The sequence below is a fragment of the Pteropus vampyrus genome, unplaced genomic scaffold (genome assembly GCF_000151845.1).
Source record: "Pteropus vampyrus isolate Shadow unplaced genomic scaffold, Pvam_2.0 Scaffold687, whole genome shotgun sequence".
Lineage (NCBI taxonomy): Eukaryota > Metazoa > Chordata > Mammalia > Chiroptera > Pteropodidae > Pteropus > Pteropus vampyrus.
Window position 1 is genome coordinate 408,102 of NW_011889468.1, and position 16,529 is coordinate 424,630.

Here is a 16,529-nt window from a genome sequence, read left to right on the forward strand (position 1 = left end):
GAATCTCAGTAAAGAGTTCTTGAAAATTCTATAATTGATTTAGAGTTTGGATATTCTAATTTGTGAAACATGAAGATAATATACCTTTCCTGTGAATGCAAGTAACTTAAAGAATTGCTTTTGGCTGGAAACCTGCATACATCTAAACTCATTCATATTTTGAATTTTAGTTGTTCCCAGTATACTGACATGGGGGCTTTATTTCAGCCGTTGATCTGGAAGAGAATAGAGGAGAAATTTAATGTACTTGATGGGACCATAGACATTATTTTAAAATTATTAAAGTTCAGAATCACTATGCCCATTCCCCTAAATGAACTGCATGCATCTTGTTCTTCTGCTTCTCTTTAAGCTTGATTACATCTCTGCTCAATTACAGAAATGAGCTTTTAATTGGACTTCCTTAATTGGAAGTTCGTCAGTTGCAGAGCACAATTGCTCGCTTGTTCCTTAAGAATCAGTTAGGTCTGATCTATGTGAATATAGCAGAAAAGAATGAGGAAGATCAGAGAGGTCTCTGCAAATACAATGTGATCCCTAATGAAGACCTCTAAATTACAAAGGATGCACATGGATTAGCTATGTCCAACCCTGTCATTTTATTTGTATCCTGTTTGTGTCTTGTAGAACATCCAAAACATCTGTAAATATAAATGTTTTGAGTTATTTTTAATAAAAATAATTACATTAATGGCTTAGTAAAAATCAAAATATGTTAATTTATAAAAACTCAAATACTCAAAAATCCTACTAATTTTACAATGATAGACTCATACTGCTGTGCTCTTTTTACGTTACAAAGTAATGCATTTATTTTTATGAAAACGAAAAAATGAGATAAACCGAAGGGAAATACAGAATAGCAGAGCTTTTGATAAATGTTTATTTTAATAATGTCAATGATATTGCTAAATTAAACAATAGATTTTCAAAAACATTGAGTTTGGAGTTATTTTGGTCTTAATACATGTTTATCTTTCAAATTTACACAATACATTTTGCCACCTTTCAGTGAAATTTGAGAAAATCGGCACTCAGCTACTTACTTATTCCAACTTTCCCTTTATTTTCCTCAGCTTTTATTCACTTAACAACACTTTTACGGATGCCAAGTTTGATATACTCTTCTCTAACTCTAAAGTTATAATAGCATCGATTCTCTAAATTTAAATTGATTTATTTCTCATAACCAGGTTTACTCTGTCTACATCATTCCTGATTTCTTTATTTTCAATCACACAAGTGATTAGTTGTAGTTTGTGATCAAGTAGTTTTCATTTGTGAGTTTGATTTGTAAGAAGGAAGCTATATTTTCTGGGTATAATATATCTGAGGTTTTTTTTTGTTTTGTTTTTGTTTTTTTACTTGAAGAAAAACTCAGCTGGCTGTAAAATTCTTGAACCATGGTCTCTCCCTCACAATGGGGTAACTTCACTGCATAATCTTCTTGAGTTGAATATTGACTTGTAGGAGACCGAGGTCAATATACTTTCCACCACCTTGTGCTTGACTTGCTTCACTTCTACCAGTGTCTATATAGTTTTAATGTACTTAATATTGAGTAGTTTACCACCATATGCCTTGGCCTTCAGCATTTCATTTTGTTTTTTCTAGAGACAATGTGCCCTTTGATGTACACATTAAGATATTTATTAAAATGGTGACATATTCTACTTTACATTTAAATACTTTTTATGTTTAGTATTTATTCCATATTTATCATTCTTGTTATCCCTGGTTATTCTTCTGGTCTTTTCAGTTTTGTTTTAGTAATAATCTCAAGCCTGCCACTCATGTTCTTCATTATGTTTTCATTCATACCTGTTCAATTTCGTTGATTCTAATGTGTCTTTAATCTCTGGATTTTTATTTTTCTTCCTTGGCATCCTGGAACCCTAGCAACTCACGATGTATTTCATTCTCTCTACTAAAGTCTTTATTATATTCTTTAAAACCTTTACTCAGAACATTAAATGGTTTTGTCTTGTTTTTAGGAAAAAAAATACCTGTCACTAATTTATTTAAGATGATAAAAAATTACTTGTTGGAATGCTTTTTATCATGGTTTAGTTTTTCTTTTGTTGTACATCCTTTGTTTTGTGCGTGAGTGTGTGTGTGTGTGTGTGTGTGTGTGTGTGATTTGTACAATTCATGCTGGTTTCATTATTATTATTCAAATTTGAATGTGAATGTGAATAGCTACTGAAAATTTTTTGTGCACATTGTCCTGGAAGTAATCATTTCTTATAGAATTTGGAGAGGAATATTTACTACTACTTTTTGGAAATTCAGTAAAGTTATAATTCCCCAAATCAAATTTTAAAAAAATTAAATGTTCTTCCACAAATAATGTTATTAAAATAAGTACAATATGTTAAATATTGCTAGACATTTAAATGTCAATTATAAACTTAGTCAAATGCTCTTAAATGTATCTATACAATGTTAAGTCCAATATCTCAAAGGTCCTCAATTCCTTCTAATACCTTCATCATATACAAATTATTACTATTAAAAGTTATTACTGCATATACGGCTAAACCAATATTAAAATATCAACATTGAAGACTTGTCCTATTTCTTAATTAATTCCATACATACGTAATTCTACCTGAGGGTACAGAAATACTAGAAGATCCCACAGAAAATGAGCATCGTGTCGTATCAGCCAAGATTGTTGATTCTGGCCAAGACACAGGTTTTAATTTAATTTTTGAAAGGGATTCAAACCTGAGCCAAAATTCACTGGCTAGGTCCCTCCATAGAGTTAAGATTCACTGCTAATTCAATTAGAATTTACAGATCTGCACCTGATCTCAGACTGTGGTTTCTCTCTACTCACATGCCCATCAAGTTTTGATCTGGGACTATCCCTCAGTTTAAAAGTTACTTCATAATATCTTATAGGAATTTATTATTAGATATTAGATTATTTAAATGTGTATGCTCCAAGAAAAGCATGCATTATGTCTATGTGATCAGTTCTTGTTTCTGGACTTTTAGCTAATCTATCATCTTGCAACTCATCGCTATATTCTCATATGTCAGGTAATGGTATATGAACACCATTGCTGATATTTCCTCTTGATTTTATACAGTGCCTGACTTCCGGGAATTACATAACCTTTCTACAGTTCCTTATAGCCTGTACCCCTTGCTTAAAGGAGATACAAATCTATATAGCAACTCATAATTAAAAAGAAAAGAAAAAAATTCCCAATAGGTTGCCGTTATATTTAAGCATATTCTGTTAGAGCCATCGGCTTTTATATTTACAATTAACTTTTATAGGTTTTAAATTAACTTTCTCATTTGTAAGTATCATCATGTACCCAAGGCTTTTCACAGATAAAACAAGTTCATAATAATTGTAATTGTTTTCCTCCTTTTGATTTTTTAGTTTTTCATAGCCAGTAGGAGCTTTTACAGGGTAGGGCTTTGATCTTTTAACCCTACTGTAGATCTATTTTGAAGGCATCTTTCTTTTCTGGCAACAAGGTCTTCCAACCCATTATTCATTTTTTTCTTGCCTCAAGACATTAAGTCAGTTACTCTTCCTAATGCACAATGATTTTGAATTGAGAAAGTCTTAGAACTGTAGCAGTTGTGACCATATATCGAGATGCTGGTAACAAGGTATGGAAATGACATTTATTTAAACAAGCTAGGGATTTATTTATTTTTGTTCTCAGGAAGAGATTCAGAAGTCAGCAGTACCATATTAATTATCATACTAAACAGTTTTTCCTTCTTGTCACCCTCAGGTCTCTGTTTTGACACATGTATTGCAAAGTATCCCTGAGCAAAAATATGCTTAGCTCAGTATCTTTTAAAATATGTTGAATAATTATAATAACAATCATTCAATATTTTTAAAAAGTCAACATGTTTCTTTTCATTCTAAAATATTCCTTAACGGTGTCAATGCATGCATGCAATAGAGTGGCTTGGTTTTTTTTCCTCCACCATTATTGAGATATAATTCACATAAAACATTTCATAAACTAAGGGTATACATTGTAATGATTTGACACACATGTATACATATTGTGAAATGGTCACCACAATAAGGTTAGTTGACACATTTGTCTCCTCATATAATTACACTTTGTGTGTATGTGTGTGTAATGAAAACATACAAGATCTACTGTCAGCAACTTTCAACTATATAATACAGTATAGTCACCATACCGTATATTAAATCCCTAGAACTTATTCAATTTATGTCTATATTTATCAGGAAAATTAGCCTATAGTTTTCTTTCCTTGCAGTGTCCTTATTTAGATTTGGTATCAAGGTAATGCTAGTTTTGTGCACAAGTTTGGGAGTGTTCCCTCCTCTTGAAATTTTTGGAAGAATTTCAGAAGGAGTAGTGGTAATTTTTCTTTAAATGTTCAGTAGAATTCACCAGTTAAAACATTTGGTCCTGGGATTTTCTTTGTTGGGAGATTTCTAATTGCTGTTTCAATCTCCTTAGTCTTTATTGATCTGTTAAGATTTTTTAAAGTCTTGGTAGGTTTTATGTTTCTAGAAATTTTTCTTCTTCTAGGTTTTCCAATTTATTGGCATGTAATTCTTCATAGTAGCCTCTTGTGATCCTTTACGTTTCTCTGGTGTTAGTTTAATGTCTCCTCTTTCATTTAGAATTTTGTTTATTTAAGTCGTCTCTCTTTTTTTCTTTGTTAGTCTAGCTAAAATTTAGTCAATTTTCTTTGTCCTTTTGAAAAAAACAACTCTTAGTTTCTCAATTTTTTTTGATTTTTAGTTTCTTTGATTTTTTCCCCATTTTCTTTCTAGTCTCTATTTCATTTATTTCTGCTCTAATCTTTATTATTCCCTTCTACTAACTTTGGGGTTAGTTTGTTCTTTTTATAATTTCTTGGAGTGTAAAATTAGGTTGCTTATTCGAGATCTTTCTTTTTTTTTTTATTGCAGGCATTTATCACTATACTGATTTTGCTGCATCCCGTTTGTTTTGGTATACTATATTTTAATTTTTATTGATCTCCAGACACTATCTGATATCTCTTTTGATTTCTTCTTTGACACATAGGTTGTTTAGGAGTGTGCCATTTAATTTCTACATGTTTGTGAAATTTTCAGTTTTTCTCCCATTATTGAGGTTTTTCTTTCCAGATTATAAAATGTTTGAAAAAGCACATGAAGATATATAATAAAATTTGCTTCTAAACATTGATTCAAAGCTTGCTGATTTATGGTAGTATCCTCACAATCTGCAAAATGAAGGCATTGGATGAAATAAAAAAAGGTAGAACACCTTCTAAAGGCAGTGTATCACCTAAGAGACCTAGAAGAGAAGTTGGAAGTGGCAAAGAATAATAAATTAATGATAAAATAAATAAAGAAATAAGTAAAATGTAATTTGTAAGAAAAATTAGAAAAAAAATTGCTGATGAAAAAATAGTTTTATAATCTCTGATCTTACTGGCCTTGACTAATGGTCAGAAACTACCATGTGGAATATATAAATAATTTGTTTTTAAATTTATTTTTAAATTGTTTACTATCTGTGAGTTATAATGTAATTACCTGAATATAGTTTAAAAGAAAAAAAAGTTTTCAGGTAGATATAGTTTTGTACCTCTTTAAGCAATAGTTAGGACGAGTTAACCATTTTATCAGTTGGTATGTTTTAGGCAGAATAATGGCTCCCAAAGATAACCACGTCCTAATTCCTGGAACTAAGTATACAGTACATTGGTTAGACACTTATATAGTTTATAAAACAATCCCCCTAATTGCTCTTTCTTTCCTCTGGCTCTCCACCTAGCCATTACATTACTGCTAGCTGCATTCCCTATGCTGTGCTCCCCACCCCCATGAGCATCTATCAACTACTGATTTATACTTCTTTAACCCTTCATCTCATTATCCCAGCACCCCAAACTCTCTCCCCTCTGGCCATCACCAGATTGTCCTCTATATTTGTGAGTCTGTTTTTATTAGTTTGTTCCTTTTGTTCCTTAGATTCTGCATATAAGTGAAATCATATAGTATGTATCTTTCTCTGTCTGACTTATTTCACTCAGCATATTAACCTCTAGGTCCACCCATGTCGTAGCAAATGGTAGGATTTCTTTTTTTTAATGGTTGAGTAATCATTACCAGTTTTCTAATCAAATAACCTAACCAGCCAAACATTTGTAATTTAATTAATAATAATGGCAAAGTGACACATAATTTATTTACTCACCTTAATGGAAGTGAATGACTATATATTAACTAGTGCTATATTTTTTGACATTTTTCAACTAAGATGGCTTAAGATATTTTTAGTTTAAAGTAAGCATAGAATATTATTTATTTTAAATAGCTATATAACATTTCCCAACAATTTATTAAAACAGTGTATCAACTTCTTAAATCCACTTTAACACTCTATGCTAGGTTATATATATAAGAAAATCAGAGTTGTATAGCAGAGAAGAAAGTAGCTTTTTGCTACATGTTTTGAATTTGCTAAAATTACACTTTTCAAACATTTTCGAGACTGCTTTGTCTCCCATAACTGTGTCCTAAAAGACACATGCCACGTGTCACTCTTCTGCAATTTCTCCCTAGTTTCCACCTGTAAATTGGATTTGTGCTTAAAACCAGTATTCAGGTAATTTTCACCTATATGAGCATGCAGGTATCCATAATGACTGGCTTTTGCCTGTGCCATAATGGCTGTTAAATATTTTTAATATCAGTATTCCCAAACCTGTATATATAAACACACAAAAAAAGATTTATTCCTTCTTGCTATACCCTCAGTTGGTTCTCAAACCCAGTGTGTGGTAATCATTTTAATTGCAGTGGTAAAATTTAAGCTTCAAAAATTACACTATTTTCTAAATTGTCAAAAAGCAGTTGGGACCTGAAGACTTTATCATCATCAGTTTCTCTACCATGTGACGTGGCAATAGCAATCATTGCTATGCTGATCAGGTTAAGCTAATTCATAAGGGAAACTAAAGTAACAGGAAATTGGAGTAAGTAAGAGGGTAGCCTGAAAAGCTGACTATCACTACAGTGGCCAAGACATGATAAATTGATTATGAAGAGCAATAATTAAAACCTAGTGGAACAAAATACTTCTTTATAAAGGAATTTCGTTTCTCTGATAATGGCAAAGGAAAATCACATAAACTATGCAAAAAGTAGTTTTGACTAACTGATTATAAAAAACAATAATTACAACTCAGTGAAAAAAAACTCGATTATTTAAAAAGGAGTATCATTTCTCTGATGATACTAGAAGAAGGAATTTGACATAAAGTATGCCACAGAAAGTTTGATGCACATTGAATTTCCAGTTATTTTATCAAGAAAGTCCTTGGCAAGAATCTTATTTTTAAATGTTGGCTTCAACACAGGTTACCAGTCCAAAATATTGTCTCCCTACAATTCTATAGAACTATCCAAAGGATTGCTTAGAGGTTTAGAGTTCCTGCAGCATTTGAGGTATTTTGCATGGTTTATGATCCTTTGAAATGTGAGATCCTATTAGACCTATTTGAAATGCTAAGGAGTGCACACATGCCCCTCTCTCACTCTCTCACACACAAATACACACATCACTGATGTACACATAGAGACACATACACAGACACATCATAGAGCTTGGTATTTGTTTTTGTAAGTTCCTAAGATGCAACATATAGCATATCTTGTTAACAAAAGGACTGATCTTTCCATTTCTTTTTTGCAAAGAGATATTAGAGATAAGTATCAGTTAATGATAAATTACTGGACTTTATTGTTCTCCTATACCATCTTCTATCTGATATTAATTCCCTATTGTCTTATGGAATACGTCATGTATCACATAAAATCTAGACCCAAAAGGAAATTGACATTAAATTATCAAGGCACATTAACATTTTCTATAAGTATAATAGAAATGTTCTCAGACTGTTTCCTGCAACCCCACAACCCAAGTACAACTTCAGTGGCTTTGCTACTGTTGATTCCCCCAAGAGACCACCAAAAAAACCTGTTAATCAAGAAAGCAAACTTAATTAGATTTACTTCAGTAAAGGTGGGAACTACTTTGCCAGAGTCTTAATATTATATCTGGAATGAGTGTCGGGAGAGAATGTTTATAGGCTTATGGGGTCTGGAATCCAGTGGTTTAAAGTGGGTCTTCCAAGACAGGAAACTGATGGAGATAGGCAAAGTTTGGTTATAAAAATTACAACTGATGAACACTGTTAGGTGAACATCTTGACATGAGTCTTGAGTCAAGTCTTGTTTGATAAGTGAGCTTTTTGCTAATATGAACAATCAGTTGTCCTCAAAAAAGATCTGTTTGTCCCAGTGAACAAACTGTCTGTCTGGACATACTGGATTGTAATGATGTTTTGAAGCAAAGATTGAAGTAATGTATTGGTTTAAAAGCTTTATATTTTGGGACAAGAAATTGAGGTCTTGTCAAAAGTGGACTCAGTTCTCAGTCTTAATTGTTAAACTATGTTGATGCAAGTGGTTTCATCTCTCACTAAAAATGTATCATAGCAAGTATCTAGAGTCTCCCATTGTACAATACAATGTCCCAGGACATTAAACGAAACAAAGCTTATGGGCACTGCCAAGAATCATTCAACAGCTAAGATACTGATTAAAACAGAGCAAATTTGTTTTTGGAAAGAGGCAAAGATCAGCTAGCTTGGGAATGTGACATGAGTTCTTATTTAAGGAAAGAATTGATGATTAGCAGGTAAAGAATCATCCTCTACATAGATATTATGTATTACACTTTGCTCCATGAGATATTTCATTTTATTTCTACTTATCTATATTTTTCAAGATAGTAGACTCATTGCCTTTTCTGCAGCATCCCCAGAATCAACAACCAAGCTTCTGTACCCACTTCTAATAATCTCCAATACTAGTTCCTTTTCTCTGAAATCTTCCCCTGGGTCCTATTTCTTCATCTCCATTTCCTCTTCCTTTTAGTTCTTGTTTCCTTTACAAAAGAAATTATAATGACATTTAACCCCAAAGACCAAATCATTAGCTACAAAGAAATTATTTTCTCTTCTTTCTGTGTTGATATGGGCTTATTTATTCTTCTAATACTTTCTAAAGGTGAGGGAGAATAATCTTATTTATTCTTCTATTGTACGAAAAAAAGGGAAAACCAAAACAGTAAGTTTCCATGATTCTACAAACTGAATATTTGTATCTGCAAATTTTGCCAGTATCCTGAGAACTAAGGCTTGTAAGGGTTAATATTCTTACAGTTGAGTGTAAGATCAGTCCTTTCATTAACAACTGTAAGATTACTTCATAATCAATATTTAAAATTAGTTAATAAAACAGAAATATGCAGGCAAAGGTGATAGAACTAGTATATATGAAATGGTCTTTGGGAGTATGAGCAGTAAAGAAAATGTAAATTTCAGCAGATACTTGTTATATTCCAATCAGTACAAATTCTGTGATATAATCAATGGATATCGATGAAGCAAAAACAATCAACATTTATGAAGCTTCTCAGGAAACTGATGACTATCAGAAAGACCAAATCCCGTTTTGTCATCAGTTTATCAGGAAATGACCTATGTGAAGGTCATATGTATTTTAATCCACTCATTTTGTACTCATTCATAAGGTATATTCTAAAAGACTCAATTGAGCTTCTCCTAAGAATAGTTTTTAAAAGAGAATTATGGGCAAAATAACTACAATGCCAACATTGTAATTATTTTTTATAACCTATGACTGATTCTATTAGGCTAATATAGTACTTCTTCATGAATCTTAAATTAGTTTTATTTTAAAGATAGTAAACTTCAATAAAAATTATGATTCCCCACATACAAATTTATATGACAGCTGGGGAAATTCCTGCTGAAAGAATGAGTACTAATTTATTGAACATTAGTATGAATAGCATTGAAGTTAATCCATTTTATTGACATTCTACAGAGAAGTGAAACGTAAGAAATATTGATAGTCATCCTCAACAATCTATAATAAACCATAGCTATTCACTCGAATTTAAAAAAAGATCTTAAAAAATATTATTTGTGATCCTAATTTTTTTTTAGTGGATGACTTTTATTTAACTCTGGCAATCTTACCTTCTAAATGATTCTCACCCCTAACTTCTGATTCCTATCAAGTTCTAGAACTAACTCACACTATTTCCTACTGTGTTAGTTTTATACCATTGCATAATAAATTATTACAGATACAATGGCTTAAAGCAACACACATTTATTATCTCACGGTTTCTGTGGGCCAAGCAAGAGTTGGCATGGCTTGGCAGGGTCCTCTACTCAGGCTGCGATCAAGATTTTGGCTAGCTGGAGTCTTACTGGACATTTGACTAGAGAAGAATCTGCTTTCAAGCTTACTCAGGCCGTTGACATAATTAATTTGCTTATTGCTATGAGACTGAGTTCCCTGGCTACCTACTGGCTGTTGACTGGAGGACAGCCACAGTTACCTGCTACATTGCTCCTTTCATAGACAGTTCACAGCATGGCTCTTTGCTTCTTTAAGGCCACCCAGAGAATTGATTAGAATCAAGTCACAGATTCTGCCTGCACTCAAGAGGAGAGGATTATATAAAGGTATGACACATTGGAGTTCACTTTAGAGTATGTCCGCTACACATCCCATCCCCCGAATCAACTCTGAGGACCCTATAGAGATAAAAAGGTAGCATTGATCTGAGCAAAAATAATAATAAAAAAGTTGGGAAACCCCTGAGGGATCACAGACTCCCTTGGATGCTGTGTGCTGCAGCTTGGGCAAAGAGTAGCCTGAACCAGCAATGAAAGAAAATGATGGAAGGAATATGTTAACTTCTATTTTTACCTCTCTCTTTCACCTTGAAACAATAGCCACCAGCCCTTTAGCAAAGTATTCTGCACCAATACAATAGACCACCAGTATAGAAAATAACAGTACAGAACAGAAGTCCTACAAGGATGAGTTCAAAATAACCAGACACTTATGGGAGTTCATATCTCTATGCCCTCACATTCCAAGCCTAAAGTCCAGTTAATTATAACCTAGAGAAACCTTCTCCACCCAATGCTGCTTTGTATGAAGATTATAAATGAAATCCTGGCCACAGGATTTATTTCGTTGAGTGGCAGTAATTGGGAGTGACATACAGTGCTTCTGCAGTTCCAGATATTCTGCCTCTCTCTTTAAATTCACACTGAGAAACTATCCAAGACCTTGACTTTGACTTTGTTCCAACACCAAGCAGAATAGTTAACAACACCAGGGAACATGAGGTCTCAGACCAAGTATAATAGACACCCAAGGTACAGTCCCCTCAAAAGAAAGGCGATAAACCAAACAACAGATGTCATATGAAACAGAACAGAAGCACCAAAAATTTAAGTATACTTAAATAGTTAAGAGATGATATATGTAATAAAAATTATTAACAATAAAACTTCAATAAAAACCAAATGAAATATTTGATATAAAATTTGCAATATTTGAAATAACAATAATTGGATGAATAGTAGTATAGATACATGTGAAGAACTACTTTATGAGTTGAAAGGTGAAGTTGATGGTATCTCCTACCTGATGGCAACCTGAAAGGAAAAATAAATCATAATATAAGACTAAAGCTGAGAGTGAAGTAGGGTAGCTTTATGAGTTACAGATAGAAAGTTAAAAGAAAAAGAGAAGACATATTGTTTTAACAACTAATAGTTAAAAATTTCATAGGCTTCAAGAAAAACAGATCAAAGCTTTAGATATATAGTATTTTTAGAGAGCTAAGGGAGAGAAAAAATCCATACCTAGATGCATGATAGTAATATTCAGGAATAACAATGGCAGACACAAATTTTAAATGATCCTCAGGTAAAAAGAAAATAATCTACAGGAAAATAAGGATGAACCATTATATTAGAATTATTAACAGCAAAATTGAACACAAAAATAAAATAATGTTATAAAATAATGAAAGAAAATATGTTTAGATCAAGAATGAAATATTGAGCATCATAGTCATTCAGATGTGAAGGCATAAAAAATAATTTTCAAAAAAGATGTCAATGTTTGCCAAAAAAGAAAGATATTATAGATATACTTGGAAAAGTTATAAAAGAAACAAACCCAGAAATACACTTCAATATGTAAGAGATATCAGAATGGTAAAATTCTTCAGTAGACTTTTTGTGGTCTTAAAAATAAATAAAAGCTAATTCCCCAAAGGGATAAAAACGATGTTTATAACATCAACCTAGAAATAAATATCCAGACAAATGACATAATGGAAGATTTCAAAAGTAAATATAAAAAGGACATATTTAAATATGTGCCTTTCAAATATCAATTGTTAAAGGACAAAGGTTTATAGGCTAAACACTTCAAAAATGAAAAGATTTTCCTTTCGATTCAAGTTTGAATGTAGGAAGTCACAAGAGAGCATTGCCCCCATCCTAAGAACCAGAAACTGAAAATGAAGAAACTTGCCTGAACAAAGTAAGTTCCATAGAGTGAAAAGCTCTTCTTAGCAGAAAAAGACCTATGGCTATTCTCATGCCTGATGGAAAAGAGGAAGCAGCACCCACCATAGCTGTGAGATTTTAATGCTGGGTGATAAGACAGATTCCAATGCAGAAGTTCCCAGCCACAGAGCAACTATACACCTATCTGCCAACTTTTCCCCTAGGTGTTCACTGAACGCTCAGTGGTAGTTCACTATATACCAATGAGATTTAGAAAATATATTAAATTGATCAATTGCTAGAAAAATATACACACAGAGGTAGATTGATGGATCTATCTTCACCACACAGTTTAAGAAAGTGAATATGATAAATATGTTTGAAATCCCACGGTGGATTTCGGTTTCATAATATGTCATTAATTTTGCAAGTTGTTTAACCTTTATATAAATGGAGTCACAATTTTTTCTCTGTAACTTTTTTTTAAGTTGCTTCTAAAGTTTAGTCATCTATTTACGACACTGTACACAAGAGGCAAAGTGTTTCATATCATAGATTTCACTTCCAACTCCTTGGACTGTTCATTTCTTTGCCTGAAAGGAAAGACTAGATGGGAAAGCCAGGCAATGCTCAGGCAACTGAAATAAGGATGGGGCAGGGGGCAATGCTAACACCATCCTCATGGGGATGTGCACAAGGGGGCTACTAGTCGCAAGCTGGTTTTTTAGAATTGTTAGCTAGAATCATGGGGCACCACTGCTGGATGCCCGAGCTGTCACAGGCTTCAGTCATCCCCACCACACAGGTACAACAGTGCCTTCTGGTAATCCCCCTTGGTGTCTTGCTGGATGGAGTAGTAGAGGGACTTGCTGTACTTTCTTTTGAATTCACACCTGATTTTCCACATGTCCACTTCACTGTGGGAGACCATGATTCTGAAAAGGACTCCCCTTGCCCTTCTTGGAGTCATACAGTCGGTCAGCAAAATACAGGGGGTTGTTCTGGGTACAATGGACCAGTTTCAAAAAAGCATTTTCCAGGTCTCCCTTGACTTCCTTCTTCATACTCTCTGACATGTCATAAGGGCTATAGCTCTTGTATCTTTCAAATACTTTCTGGAGGTGACACACACTCCGCTCAGTCATGATGCTAATCCATTGTGGAACATCAGTTCCTTTCCTCTTCACTCTAGCATCGTAGAGCTCCCGGGCATCTTGGTCAATCAGTTCATAATCAAAGACAGATCCGTCTTCTGCTCTTCTACCCTTCGCGAGGGCAACCATCAACTTATGGAAGTCATCAAATGTGTCAGAAATAGTGTCCTTCTCCAGATCAGTCTTGTACATTTCCTTGTAGACTGTTAATTTCTTGCATTTCCTGGTTGGTCCTTGAGCAGATGATCTCAGTGAGAGAGTCCTCGTCGGTCCCCAGCCCCTTCATGGAGGCTTTCAGCTCTGAAGCATCATAGTGAGCAGGTGTTTTCAATAGGTCCCAAATCACTGTCTCCAGGTGGCCAGACAAGGGTGACTTCAGTGCTGATGCAAGTTCCGTTTTGGTCCTTCTCTGGTAGACAAAGGCAATATCCTGTCTCTCTTCATTGCTGCAGTTGGTCAAAATGTTGACGATGGTGACCTCATTTACTACTTTGGTCTTGATGGCTGTTTCAATGTTCCAAGCATCCTGGTCAGCATCAAAGTTGGTATAGGCTTTGACTGGCCCATGTGCGCTTGACGGTGCAGAGTGATCACCATCCAAGCTGAACTTGCACAGAATTTCGTGAACAGTAGACATTTTGAAAGAAGCTGGGCCAAGTGCAGAGAGCTGAGAGCATCCCCAGATGCCAAGCGGAGCCCTCTGTTTCCTTTGTACAAATGTGTAAACATTTATCGAGATTATAGATACATAAAATTGGAACAGCAGATATTTAGTTTAAAAAGTGTATATACCTTTATGAGAGTTTCTAAGAACAATATTTTTTGGCAATGCAAATTACTACCAAATTTTTATTAAGGTTTTACTTTCTTATAAAATTATATGTTAATAGTGTTTTTTAAAACTTTTTTTTAGTACCTGATTACTAACAGAAGTGAACATATTTTCATGTACTTACTAGCCATGTTTTGTGGGAAATGTCTGCTAAAATCTTTTGTTATGTTTTCTAGGGGATATATTGTCTTATTCTTATCGTTTTGCTGCAGTTCATCATTTTTTCTAGATTAAAATTATATTTCATTATGTGTGCTACAAGTATCTTTTTTCCATTTGTGGCCTTGCTTTTCAACTTTTCCAACATTTTTTATTATTGTCGTAAAAAACACATAATATTAAATTTACTGTCTTAACCATTTTAAAGTGCACTTTTCAGTAGTGTTAAGTATATTCACAGTGTTATGCAACAGATTCCTAGAACTTTTTCATCTTGCAAAACTGAAATTCTATACCCATCAAACACTAATTTCCCTTCCCCCTAGCTCTCGGAAGCCACTTCTCTACTTTCTTTTTCTATGATTTTGGCTACTTTAGATACTTCATGTGACTGGAATCAGACAGTATTTGTCCTTTTGAAACTGGCTTATTTAATTTAGCATAATAACCTTGGGGCTTATCCAAATTTTAGAATGTAACAGAATTTCATTTTTTATGAATGCATAATATTCTGTTATATGTATAAAATAATCCCCCCTTTTTGTGTGTGTCACTATTTCTCTCTTCAGTTCTGTGAATGTGTCCACGTAAGAAACGTCCAAACCTGTGGAGAATTTTTATAAGTTTATTTTATCCAAATCGAGGACATAAGGCCAGAGAGGAAGATCTCAAATGCTCTGGAGAATAACAGTTTTGCACCTTCTTTTATGCATTTGAAATTAAGGAGGAAACTAAGGCAGATTACCTGAAAGTGGGAGAACCAAAGTTAGGGATTGGATTATAGGATAGTTAACAAGAGATTATGTGCTCTCTTAAGGGTGATTTAGCTTATTTCGAAGGAGTGTTAACCTAGATGCACAGAAACAATGGACAGGGCTTGCTTAAGGCAAAGATAAACCTTTTACTATATGCCTGCCTACCATGACCTGCCCATTTAGGAATATGATCAGATCACCCTGTGAGGTTACTTCCCATAGAACCCCTTTTTTAATCTACAAATATTCGCTTCATATACTTGAGAACTCTACTCTTAAGTACATGTCTATTTATGTGTTATATCTTGGTGAATTGCTCCTTTTATCGTTGTATAATGTTTTTCTTTGTCTCTTGTGACAATTTTTGACATAAAGTCTATTTTGTCTGATGTAATTATGGCTATCCCTGTTTGCTTTATGTTCCCATTTGCATGAAATATATTTCTCTCTCCTTTCACTTTCAGCTTTTTCGTGTCCTTAGATCTAAAGTGTGTCTCCTGTAGACAGCATATAGTTAAATCTTGTTTTTCTTAATCCAATCAGCCAAACTATATTTTTTAACTAGACAGCTCAATCTATTTACATTTAAAGTGATTACTCATAGGGAAGGACGTGCTAGTGACATTTTGTTGATGACTTTTTGTCTGTCTTATAGCTTTTTTGTTCCTCCTTTCCTGTCTTGCTGCCTTCCTTTGTGTTTCATTGATCTTTTTGTTGTAGTGATGTTTTGATTCCCTTCTCATTTTCCTTTGTGTATATTCTAAAGATACAAATGTCCCTCGGTATCTACAGGGGACTGGTTCCAGGACCCTCCCACCACCCTGTGGATACCAAAACCCATGGATGCTCAAGTCCCTTATATAAAATGGCATAGTATTTACATATAGGCTACAGCGGTGTATGCCTATACATCACTCCATTCGCATGGATTTAATGTGCTCAGCAGATGACAAATTCAAGTTTTGATTTTTGGAACTTTCTGAGAGGTTTTTTTTTTGTTTTGTTTTGTTTTTTTTAATATTTTCAATCCATGATTGTGTTGAATCCACAGATACAAAACCTGTGGATATGGATGGCTGACTATATTTTCTTTTTGGTTACCATTGCAATTACATAAAACATCTAAAAGTTATAACATATTTTAAAGAGATAACTTCAATTACATATAAAAACTAGACTCCTTTACATCTT

The 16,529-nt window shown here is 33.6% G+C and overlaps 1 pseudogene; it reads right to left on the reverse strand.

The window, feature by feature from the left end:
• Positions 1–13,191: 13,191 nt before the first annotated feature.
• LOC105309213 lies at positions 13,192–14,293 on the reverse strand (annotated as a pseudogene).
• Between the last annotated feature and the right edge of the window lie 2,236 nt (positions 14,294–16,529).